At 45.9% G+C, this 12,781-nt stretch overlaps 1 protein-coding gene across 1 annotated transcript in view; it reads right to left on the bottom strand.

Moving 5' to 3' along the window:
• DYNC1H1 (dynein cytoplasmic 1 heavy chain 1) overlaps positions 1-12,781 on the bottom strand; it is a 1,654,074-nt gene that overhangs the window by 1,354,577 nt on the left and 286,716 nt on the right. The window lies entirely within an intron of this gene.

Raw genomic sequence — 12,781 nt, 5'->3', positions numbered from 1 at the left:
TCCGGGCACTCCCAGTCTCGCACTAGGCAATACTCAATATTAAGACCTCTGCACCCAGCGGCCCCTGTGCCCACTGGTGGTTCAGTTTCTTGGCACTCACTGACCCTTGACGGCCTTTGGTCTAGAAGACTGGAACTGTAAGTTGTGTACTTACCTGTATAACAGCATTATTGTTTTTCTCTATTGGATAACACTGAACTGTTCCGAAATTGCATTAAGTGTTGACTTTTGAAAGTGAAAATAATTTTTATTTTAAAACATAGTACCTTATTGTAAAGATCTTGGTCTTAAAACAAAACTTGAACAAAGCTTATTTTTAAAAAATGTGTGTGGATCTCCTTGTGAGTTGTGTCAGTTATTGGTTGTGTGTGCAATACATGTTTTACACACCTCTGTGTTAGGCCCAAGGCTGCTCACCCACATTACCACTAATAGAGCACATTAGGTTGTACATTAGGCTCTGTATACTTTTGGGGAACCCCTGAACTCTGCAAGGAATAACCACTTAGTGGCATACCATTTATAGAGCCAGCTTTAAGCTAAGAAAGATTCTGAGAGCTTTTCACAGCGCCAGGATGCTCCTTTCGGAGTGACAGTATCGCGCTCTATAATGAATATGCTACTTACCAGTATGCATCTGTTCTTGGCATAGAGGGCTGCAGAGTGGTACATTATGAATAGATCGCCATCTGGTGTTGGGCTCGGATGATTGCACTTTGTTTTTCTCTTGGAGAGTCTTTTGTCTCTTGGTGACTCCTCCCTTGGTTGGTAGTGCGCATGGGCATCGGCTCCATCCTTAGATTGTTTTGCCATAGTAGGGTTAGATGGAGTAGTATAGTAGAATACAGATAAGAGTGCCCATGTAAGTGTATCTAAATAAGATAATGTTGGAACAGACACAGGTTTCCGGGGAGGCTGGGAGGGCATGTACCACTCTGCAGCCCTCTATGCCAAGAACAGATGCATACTGGTAAGTAGCATATTCCGTTCGAGGCATATGGGCTGCAGATGGTACATTATGAATAGACTATATAGCAGTTCTCTCCCTAGCGGTGGTCGCCTGTGTCTGTTGCAACTGTCTGAAACAATGTTTTTAATACTGCTTGTCCCACTCTAGCTTGTTGTGTTGTGTGCACATCTACACAATAGTGTTTTGTGAAGGTGTGCGGTGTAACCCAGGTAGCCGCTTTGCATATGTCATCTAGTGGAATGTTTCCCAGAAATGCCATAGATGCTCCTAGTTTACGTGTAGAGTGAGCTCTAGGAGGAACAGTTAATGTTCTCTTTGCCTTTAAGTAGCATATTTGAATGCATTTTACAATCCATCTGGCAATGCCCGCTTTGGAGATGGGATTGCCTTTATGTGTGGGAGAAAACGCAACAAATAGCTGTTTTGTCTTTCTGAAAGTTTGTGTTCTTTCTATATAGTACAATATGGCCCTTCTAACATCCAGTGTATGTAGGGCTCTTTCAGCTACTGTTTGTGGTTTTGGAAAGAAAACCGGTAATTCCACTGACTGATTGATGTGGAATGCTGAAATAACCTTCGGTAAGAATTTTGGGTTTGTTCTAAGAACCACTTTATTTTGGTGTAGCTGCATAAATGGTTCTTGAATCGTAAAAGCCTGCAGTTCACTTACTCTTCTAAGTGACGTGATAGCTATGAGGAAGGCTACCTTCCATGTGAGGAATTGTGTTTCACACCTATGCATAGGTTCAAATGGTGGCCCCATTAGTCTGGTAAGCACTATGTTGAGATTCCAGACTGGGGAAGGTGGTCTTCTTGGTGGAATAACTCTTTTGAGTCCTTCCATGAAAGCTTTAATTGCTGGTACTTTGAACAGTGACAGATGTTGCCTGTTTTGTAGGTATGCCGCTATGGCTGCGAGATGAACTCTGATAGAGGTATATGCTAGGTTACATTGCTGTAAGTGTAACAAATAGCAAATGATTTGTTTAGTGGATGCGTCCAGAGGGTTGATGTGCTTACTGTTACAGTGTATAGCAAACCTCTTCCATTTTGCTGCATAGCATGCTCTGGTGGTAGGACGTCTTGCTTGTTTAATGATTTCCATGCATTCTGGTGGTAAATCTAAATACCCAAACTCTATGACCTCAGGAGCCAGATCGCTAGGTTCAGTTGTTTGGGATCTGGGTGCATTATTTCTCCATGGTTCTGTGTAAGATGCATGGGTAATAACCTTAGCTTTTGATGTGGTACTTGTGAGAGTTGTAGCAGCGTGGTGAACCACGGCTGTCTTGCCCACGTGGGTGCCACTAGTATCATTGTCATTGAATGTTGCTGCAGTTTCCGAACCAGTAATGGAATTAGTGGTAGAGGAGGGAACGCGTAAGCAAATCTGTTGGACCAATTTATCCACAGTGCATTGCCCTGGGACCTTTGGTGTGGGTACCTGGATGCGAATTCTTTGCATTTTGCGTTCTGATGATTGGCAAACAGATCTATCTCTGGTTGCCCCCATTTTTGGAAGAATGGCTGTAGTATTTGGTCGTGCAGCTCCCATTCGTGTACTTGTTCTGACTGTCTGCTTAGGATGTCTGCTATTTGATTTTGAACTCCTGGTAGGTGTTCCGCTAACAGGTAGATCTTTTGAGGAATGGCCCATCTCCATATGTCCTGTGCTAGTCTGGACAGTTGGAGAGAGTGTGTCCCCCCCTGTTTTTGAATATAATACATTGCAGTCATGTTGTCTGTTCTGATCAGGACTGCTTTGCCTGTTATTTGCATTTGGAAAGCTTTTAGTGCTAGAAATATTGCTAATAGCTCTAGGTAGTTGATGTGCAGTTTCTTTTGCTGCACACTCCACTTCCCCTGTACTGTGTATCTGTCCATATGCGCTCCCCATCCGGAGAGCGATGCGTCCGCTGTTATTATCACTTGTGGAATTGGCTCTAGGAACGACCGTCCCTTGGAAATGTTTTCTGTGTTCCACCACTTCAGAGAGCGATACGTCCGGTCGTCTACCAACACCAGATCTGTAATCTGACCTTGAGCCTGATTCCACTGTGTCGCTAGACACTCTTGTAGTGGGCGCATTTGTAGTCTGGCATGTGGTATTAGCAGTATGCAGGAGGACATCATGCCTAATAGTTGCATAAACACTCGTGCTGGTAGTGAGTGTTGTGGTTGAAATCTTTGTATTAACCCGACCATTGTCTGTACTCTGATTGGGTTGGGGTATGCTATTGCCTTTTCTGTGTCTACTGTAGCCCCCAGGTATTGCTGAATCTGGTTTGGTTGCAGGTGTGATTTTTTGTAGTTCACCGTGAACCCTAGGTGGTGCAGCAATTGAATTGTCTTCTGTGTGTTGTGAAGACATTCTTCCTTTGACTTGGCCTTTATTAGCCAATCGTCCAAGTATGGGAAGACCTGTATTTGTTGTCTTCTTAAGTGTGCTGCCACCACAGCTAGGCATTTTGTGAAAACTCTCGGTGCTGTTGTGACACCGAATGGAAGGACTTTGAACTGATAGTGTTGTCCTTCTAACACAAACCTTAGGTATTTTCTGTGGGCTTTGTGAATTGGGATATGAAAGTAAGCGTCTTTTAGATCCAGTGTAGAAAGAAAGTCCCCTTTCTTCAGTAAAGGGAGTACTTGTTGGAGCGTGACCATGTGGAAGTGCTCCGAATTTATGTAAGCATTGAGAGGTCTGAGGTCTAATATTGGTCGTAGGGACCCGTCCTTTTTGGGGATCAGGAAGTATAGAGAGTATACTCCTGTGCCCTGTTGATCTTTTGGGACCTTCTCTATTGCATGCTTTTGTAGAAGTGCTAGCACTTCTTCTCTTAACAATGTCAGATGATCCTGACTCATTGGACGCTGTGTGGGGGGGATGTTTGGTGGGGTAGCTGTGAGTTCTAGGCAATAACCATGTTGGATAATTTGTCTCACCCACTTGTCTGACGTGATGTTTTCCCAGACAGGTAGGAACTGTGATAGACGTCCCCCGACCGGTGTTATGTGGTCTGGGGGGAGTTCTATGAAGTCACTGTTTTGGTGTTGAGGCGTTGCGGTTATTATTATTTCCGCGGCCTCTTCCCTTATTGTTGTTACCTCTGTAACTGCCTCTTGAATTACCTCTGGGTGATGTTGGTGTGAAGGATGTGGATTGCTGATTCGTTCCTGTGTTCTTTGAGCCCCCTCTATAGGTGGATCTACGAAAGGAACCTCTGTGTGTTGGCTGTTGCAATGCTCCCATTGACTTAGCCGTTTCCGTATCTTTCTTCATTTTTTCTAATGTCTCGTCTGTGCTTGAACCAAACAATGTCTTCTGATCAAATGGTTTGTTCAGTAGGGCTGTTTGTACCTCTTGTTTGAATCCTGAGATTCTAAGCCATGCGTGCCTTCTTAGCATGACACTAGTGTTAATCGATCTTGCTGCAGTGTCTGCTGCGTCTAATGCACATTTAATGGAAGTATTTGTTATTATTTTACCTTCCTGTATTAATTGGTCTGCCTTCTTCTGATGTTCTTTTGGGAGATGTGTAAGAAGTTTTTCTAACTCATCGTAATGTGCCCTGTCGTAACGTGCGAGTAGTGCTTGTGTATTGGCTATACGCCAGCTATTCGCTGCCTGTGATGCTACTCTTTTACCTGATGCATCTATTAACTTCGACTCTTTATCTGGTGGAGGAGCCTCTCCTGTAGATGAGTTTGCTCTTTTACGAGCGTTTGAGACCACCAGCGAGTCTAGCGGTACATGCCCTCTAATAAATATTGGGTCCTTTGGAGCCGCTTTGTATTTTTTATCAATTCTTGGGTTTAACACCCTGGCTCTCACTGGGTTTTCGAATATTTCATCTGTGTGAGTAAGAAGACCCTTCAACATAGGAAGAGTACCTGATGTTCTCTGTGCATTAGGTAGAGTCTCTAACAAGAAATCCTCTATTTGAGGTTCTGTATGTACATCTACCTTATGATATTTTGCTGCCCTATTAATGAGCTGCACAAACCCTGTGTTATCATCAGGTGGTGAAGGCTTTGAGGGATATAGCTCTGGGTCGTTGTCCTCATCTGACCCTACATCATAATTTTCCCATGGATCCTCCTCATCTGGGATAGTTTCGTCATCCCCTTGAGGTTCTCCCTCCCCTAGATCGCTGTCTACATCTGACTGAGGTGTAGCTGGTCTTGGTGTGGAAGGTGTAGGAATATTTGGCCTATTGTGAGGAATAGGAGAAGAGGGTGTTACTCTAGGACGAGGAGAAGCAGGAGGAGTTATATTCGTCCCCATTGTTCTCTTTTTTGAAGGAAGAGGTTTATCTTCTGACTGTTCACTATTTCTCTTCTTCGTGACCACTTTCCCAGTTTGTGGATCAATAAACAAGATCTTTTGTTTGGGATCTGTCTGTTGCTCCTGAATCGGTACCGAGGGTCCTGGTTCCGAGAGGTGCTTTTGTTTTCGATCATCAGATCTTGTTGTTTTCGACACCGAATGTTTGCTCGATTCCGACTTTCTTGGTATCGAGTGTCTCTTGGGCGATAAGTCATATTTATGTTTCGACATGGAATGTTTCGATACCGAGCTCTCCTTTGTATGTAGCCTCGGTGCCGAAGTCTATGTCGCCCTTTTCTCGGATCCGACATGGTGGGAGTCCGAGTGTTTCGGTTTCAGTTTCGGTTTCGTTGCCGGGCCCGAGGGCGGGGCGTCGGAAACTTTTTTCAGCGGTTTGACCGGGCCCGAGGGCGGGGTCGTTACCGCACGGGGTCGGTTTTTCGGTAAGGGGACGTCGTCACTCACAGTTTGTTGCTCGATGAGTTCTTCAACCTCCGACTGTTCCCCTTCCGACCCCGATTGGTCCTCTTCTTCCTCGATTTGTTCGTCTCCGAACAGCTCCGGGATCGCTTCCGCCTGCATTCTGGAAACCTCGTGTCTTCGAGCTCGACGATTTCTAATCGTTAGCTTGGAGGAGAATGCTGCGCAGGCTTCGCAGTCCCTGGATTCGTGTTCAGGCGATAGACAGAGGTTGCACACCTCGTGTAGGTCCTTGTGTGGGAACTTCGCACCACACGTTGGACATTTTTTGAATGGAGTCCTTTCCATGGACTCCGGGCTTGACTGCGTCGAGAAAGGCCTCCTGTTCTTCGACGTAGATCCAAGTTTTTCTCTTCTATTTTGAATTTGTAACGCGTCGGAATGGAAATGAACGCGTTCGAATAACAATACCGTCGAATTGGAAAGGGAATACGCGCCGAAAATCACTTTCTTCTGAAGTTGATCTGGAGCGTCTCGATCTTCATCCGAACCCGATGGCGGAAAAAAACAATCTAAGGATGGAGCCGATGCCCATGCGCACTACCAACCAAGGGAGGAGTCACCAAGAGACAAAAGACTCTCCAAGAGAAAAACAAAGTGCAATCATCCGAGCCCAACACCAGATGGCGATCTATTCATAATGTACCATCTGCAGCCCATATGCCTCGAACATATTATATATTACAATACATTACATTACCATTAGGATTGTTATGAACCACATGAATGTAAGACCCGATTAGCTATGTAATAGTTCCATTGGGAGGCTAAGTGAAATTAGAAATAAAACATGCATGGTTGTTTTCTATTTTAATACACCTATACGGTCTAGTTACCTTCACCTGCTATGTAATTAGTCAGGCTTAAGTTGGAAGACACTAACAGGAAACACTTTGCAATACTGTTCATTCAGCCCGTCCCTCCATTGGTTAATAATAAACATGATTTGTGTTCAATGTAACAACTGAAAACACTAATTTAAAGAGAAGTGTAAGAAAGTGCCCTCTTTTTTCAAGGTTGCCCACACTTTTTGCCAAACTGTTGATGTACTTTGTCTGAGTGTGCCCTGGGTTCCTGTAATCAGGTACCCAGAGCCTATGTTTTTTCCCCAACACTGCATTGAGTCAAACCCAATTGGCACTTTTTAGCCACAGGTCAGTCCCTTGTAAATGGTACAATACCAAGGGCACTGTGACCACAGAAGGCCCCTAAGGGCTGCAGCACTTATTGTGCCACCCTTGGAGGCCCTGTACCCTGACACTCACACACTGCCTTTGCAAGCAGCGTGTCTTGGTGCAGAACAAAGTGAAGAGTCGACAAGGCACACATCCCAGTGTACCATGCCCACAAACCACTGCCATGGCATACATCAGTCACCCCTATAGTTGATTGCCCTATGCCAGTGGTGAGGGTACAGGTGCATGAGCCCTGTACCCCTACAGTACTCCGGTCCATTCCTGGGTACTGTAAGTGCAGTGCTGCCATAAAGAGTATATGGTGCTGGGAGTTTGTCATTACGATCTCCACAGCACCAGAATGGTTACACTGAAGACTGGGAAGTTTGGTATCAAACTTCTCAGCACATTAAACCCACACTGATGCCAGTGTGGGATTTAATGTAAAATGTACCACAGAGGGCATCTTGGAGATGTCCCCTGAAACTCGACCAACCTCCAGTGACATGACTGAGTGGCTGCCTAGGCTGCCACCACCAGACATGTTTCTGGACCCCTGGGTCGAGAGCTTGCTGCTCTCGGGACCTGAAACCAAGCACATCCTGGGACGAGGTGCCAAGCCTCCTTCCCCAGGATGGGCAGGGTTCACGAAGGAGAAGCTTCAAAGGCATGCCGCCTTTGTGAGCCTCTCCAGACCATTTGCTGCTTTCAGCAACTGGTCCCCACTGGTTCTACCCCCACTTTGGGTGTGTGAACCTGCGGGAAAAACAAGTGAGGAAGAGAGCTGTGCCCACCTCTGCCAACTCCACTGCTAAGGTGGCGGAGATTAGGTGAAGCACAAGCTCAAGTCCTCTCCATCTTGAGGATGGGGGACCCAGCCAACCAGAGACAGGCTCCTGCCCCCCTCCCACTGGAGAGTGGCAGAATAGGGGGTGTACCCACCCCAGAGAAGGGACACATTGGTCCCTGCCCTTTACCTACCTGTAACACCCCTACATTTAGTATTTTGGGGCACCCTGAACCTTCCTTCCTCAGATCCAGCAACCACAAGAAAAGAAGAGTAGGACAGGAAGCCGTGCAGAGCTAACAAGAGGACGACACCCACTGACTTGGCCTTGGCCCTAGCCCTACAGGCCTGTCTCCCCTCGAACGTGCTCCTGCAACACCCTGGCGTGTCCAGCGGCCAGCAACCTCAAAAACCCCGGACGACCTGCATGCCTTCACTTTCCAAGCGGTTTCTCCCGTGAACACCGGACGTGTTTGAACTGCAGCTTCTGGTGCCAGCCAGGAACCGCAAATCCAACCCACTCTGCACCCGTTGAACCTGGCTCGAGCGGAAAAATACCACAAGGATGTCCACCCGGCGATCCAGACCCAAGATCCGGCTACCCCTGACCTGCCTCAAGCCTTTAGACGATGCCTGCACCCTCAATGCAGAGGACCTCCCCCTACGCGACCAGAGCGGGTAAGAAAATCCGAGGTCCCAAGGCATCCCTGCGCCCGACGCCCCACAGCCGTGTGCCCAACCCAGCAGTGCCTAACCAACCCTCAACTTCCCAACTTAACCCTAGAAGTGGTGGTCGCTCCTGGTAGATCCTCGTCCCAGAGCCTACAGTGTTTTTGTCCCGGAAAATCTCCTGTGAAATCAACAAGGCACCCGACCTCAAAACAGCACCCTGCACCCGGCCGCACTAGCGCCGCTGAGGGTGTCCCTTCTGTGCTAACTTGGTCCCCAACTTGCCCTGAGCTAAACCCTAGGAGCATTGCTCCCACAACCCCATGGCCTGCTTGCCAGCAGCCACCAACCGGAGCCCCCCTATCCTCCGTAGGATAACATTGGGCCTTAACACTCTGCATCCGGCTGGCCGAGTGCTGCGGAGGGTGCAACAACATAGCATCACTGACCCCGGGAGACCCCTGAGTCTAACCCCAGAACCCTAACTCCAAAGACCGATTACTTACCCCGAAACCGATATCCTGTTTTTCCTCATAGAATAACATTGACACTTTTTCTCCCAAAAAGTTTTTGTGTCGACTTTTGAAAACTAAGAATGTTCCTTAAAAATCACACAAATAACCAAAACTCATTTTCTCAACAGTTTTCAGGAAATGTCCCAGTGCTGAATCTAAGTATCCAACACTGTGTAAGAAAAGAAACGTTAAAGTAACTTACCTGCGAATTGAATTTCCTTACATAAGATAACATTGGTGATTCTATGTGAAAAAGTTTTAGTGTCAAATTTTGAAACAAGAATATTCTTTAAAAATCGTACAACTAACAAACGCATTTACTGAACTGTTTTCAGGAAATGCCCCAGTGCTGAATCTAGGATCCAGTACTGTGTTAGTAAAAAAAAATCCGAAAAGTAATTAATTGCATTTTACTAAAAAAAAAGCCTATTGATTCCTATATACTGAGTCTACTAAGTTTGTACATTGCAGTGCAACCTCTAAACTCGAACTGGTACTCGCCAGCTGCCACCACCAGAGGTGTTTATGGACCCCTGGGTCGAGAGCCTGCTGCTCTTTGGGGTCTGGAACAATGCACATCCTGGGACGAGGTGTCAAGCCTCCTCCTCCAGGATGGGTAGGGTCTACGAAGGGGAAGCTTCAAAGGCTTTCCGCCTTTGTGAGCTTCCCCAGGCCTTTGCTGCTTCCAGCAACTGGCCTGCAAAAGTTCTAACCTCCACTTTGGGCGGGAGAATCGGAAGGAAAACCAGGTGAGGAAGGAAGGTGTGCCATCTTTGCCACCCCACCCCACAGGTTGGGGAGACTAGGTGAAGCACAACTCTCAGTCCCAGTCATCTTGCAGAAGGGGGGGACCCAGCCAACCTGAGAGAGACATATGCCCCTCTCCCACTGGTGGGTGGCATAACAGGTGGTGTACCCACCCCAAGGAAGGGACCCATAGTTCCCAACCTTTACTTACTTGTAAACGCCCCTAAATCTAGAATTTAAGGGCAACTCTGAACCTTGCCTCCTCAGACAAGAACAGACCAGAAGAAGGACTGATGAAGCTGTACAGAAACAATGAGGAGGACGACGCCCACTTGGCCCCAGCCCTACCGGCCTGTCCACACCTCGAACCTGCTCCAGCATTGCAGTGTCCTTCAGCCAGCAGCCTAAAGAACCCGAAGGACCTGCTCTGCCTTCCAAACCCAAGACTGTCTCTCATGAGCTAAGGATTTGCTAACCTTCAGACTCTGGCCAAATCCGCGAGTCTGCACCCGACGCCCATGGCCCGAGTTAGAGTGGCCCAACACCAAAAGGAAGTCTCCTCAGCAATCCTGACCAGACATTAGTGATCTATGACTTGCCTCTAATCTCCAAACAATGCCTGCAGTCTTTCTGGAGGATCCCCCCCGACCGCGACCGGAACTGGTAAGAAAACCAGACACCTAAAAACACCCCATGCACCTAACGTCCCACGGCCGGGTGGGGCCCAACCGACAGTTTCCCAGCATCCCAACTTACCTCTCCTACTGGTGGTCACCTACAAAAGATCTTCATCCTAGAGACTGCAGTTTTTGTTGCACCCGGAGAATTCCAATCGAAAACAACAGGGCACCCCACGTCAAAACAGCACCCTGCACCCAGCGCCGCTGCAGGTGTACTCTGGGTACTAACTCAGATTCCCCTTTGCCCTGAGCCTAACACCAGTAGCTTTGCTCGCACAACCCTGAGGCCTGCTTGTGAGCAACCACCAACCGGAGGCCCCTATCCCCATTGGATAACATTGGGCCTCAGCACTCTGCACCCGGCCACCCCAGGGACACTGAGGGTGTTTCAGGAGTGCTTCCTTGACCCAGAGGGAACCCTGGTTCTAACTCCAGAATACCAACTCCCACAAATACCTACTTACCTATGAACCGATAACTATTTCCTTCCATAGGATTGAATTGACTGCTTTTCTTGAAAATTGTTTCATGTGTGGAGTTGGTTTGAATGGAACACTGAAAATCTGCAAAAGTACAAAAACTGATTTACTTACCTTTTCTCTAGGAAATGTCCCAGTGTGATATCTATACAGATCACGCGGAGTAGAAAAAGTAACTTAAAAAGTAATCTAATGAGTAACGTACAAAGTAATCTATAGAGTAACTGAAAAGTAATTTCGGAACATTGACTTACCTGGAATTCAACCAACTGCATTTAAACCTGCATTCAATTGTAAAACCTTGCATGAGATTTTGCAAAGTATAGTTTCACTTACCTGCACCAGGCTTGGCTTGGTTCTAGAAATAAAACAACAATATTTTTGACACAAACAAATTGGTCTGAGTATAGTCCTTGAGGGTGTGACATCATTCGCTGATTGAGTGTGTACAACAAATGCTTAACACTGCCTTCTGATAAAGCTTTACTGCTCGCCCACACTACCACAAATAGAGAGTAAGGTGCTTTCTACTTTTACCTCTGCCTACCTTTGGAGTTCTACTGGACTCTGCAAAATATACCTAATTTTGGTATAGTATATACAAAGCCAGCTTCCTACAACAAGCTTAAACCAATGTGAATGCCATGTGAGAAAACATTGTATATACATTTTCTCTACCTTCATTTGGCACGAAAAATGGAAACAAGTTAAAAAAAATATATAATTATTTTTTGTAGTATTTACTAATTGTGAACAGGCAGTAATGCAGCATAGCACTGCACCAAATGTAACAACCAAAAGGAGAGCATTCATTACTAAACCCTACAAGACAGCACTCAATTTGAACATGGGTTCTCTCAACCTACACTTCACCCAAAAGCACACAGAAAGGTTATCAGCTAGGAGCCACTTTGTTTACCTGAGATGGTACTAACTGCATTGATGGCATCACTTGTCTCTCTAGCCCACCACATACAAGCAAAATCGACTTTTCTGTAACTACAGTTCTTATGCATAGGCAATCTTTAATAGATTCGGGAGGTTTGAATTTTCCCATTCAGGCTACAATCTTAGGATTTTCATGGTTCATTTTGGAAATAAAAGCATTAAAGAATCAATTTCATACAGTAGCTCATCCAAATATTTTCAGGCTTGTCAATCAAAGGCAGTCAGGTGAATGGACCATAAACTCTGACCCCGGAAGCCATCTTCAGATTATATAGTTTGTTAAGTTAAGGACATACTTCACCAGACATGAGGGTGTATCAGATGAGTACCTATGGAACATTTCATAACTGGAAAACTGCAAGTACAATGAATTAGCTTGCTTTGTCATCTCTAGGTCCTTCTTACTTATGTGCAGCAAACAAAGAATCATAACGGGGCAGAAAACAGGAGCAAGGCACACAACAAAATGGGCACTACAACACAGGCGTGCCCCTGGTCTAGACATCCTAGTCATAAAGGTTAGCAAAGGTTTCCAGCTAATGTTAAAATGCTGGTTCCAAATGTCCTGTAATAGACAGCTGCATGGAGGATCAAGATTGCTGTCACTATCCTCATTAAGAAAGTCAAAGAAATGCATGGCCTCCTTATTGCCAAGCAAGTAGGTCAAGAAGAGTTGGTTTATCGTCTGAGAGAAGCCTCGCCCATGTACAAATCCCTTTGCAGTTGAGCTTTACATAGAAACCCACTACAATAAGATATGCATCATTTCAAATGCTTGATGATTTCCTCAAAGTTTATTGCATTTTGCAATGTTTTCAATCTGAAGGAATACTTGCAAAACAAGGTGCTGTAAGCGACCACCTTAACAGAAAGTGATTAACCTTCCATCTACCTTACTGGCTAATGTACATAAGTATCTAAACGAGGTGGACAAGCTACTACATTACATGAGATTACTTTTTTTTTTTTAAGTAGCCTTAACATTTATTGAGGATTCCAGGCTA

Source organism: Lissotriton vulgaris, chromosome 9 (genome assembly GCF_964263255.1).
Source record: "Lissotriton vulgaris chromosome 9, aLisVul1.2, whole genome shotgun sequence".
NCBI lineage: Eukaryota > Metazoa > Chordata > Amphibia > Caudata > Salamandridae > Lissotriton > Lissotriton vulgaris.
Note: the sequence above shows the minus strand (reverse complement) of the source record. Positions and strands in the feature narration are given on the sequence as shown.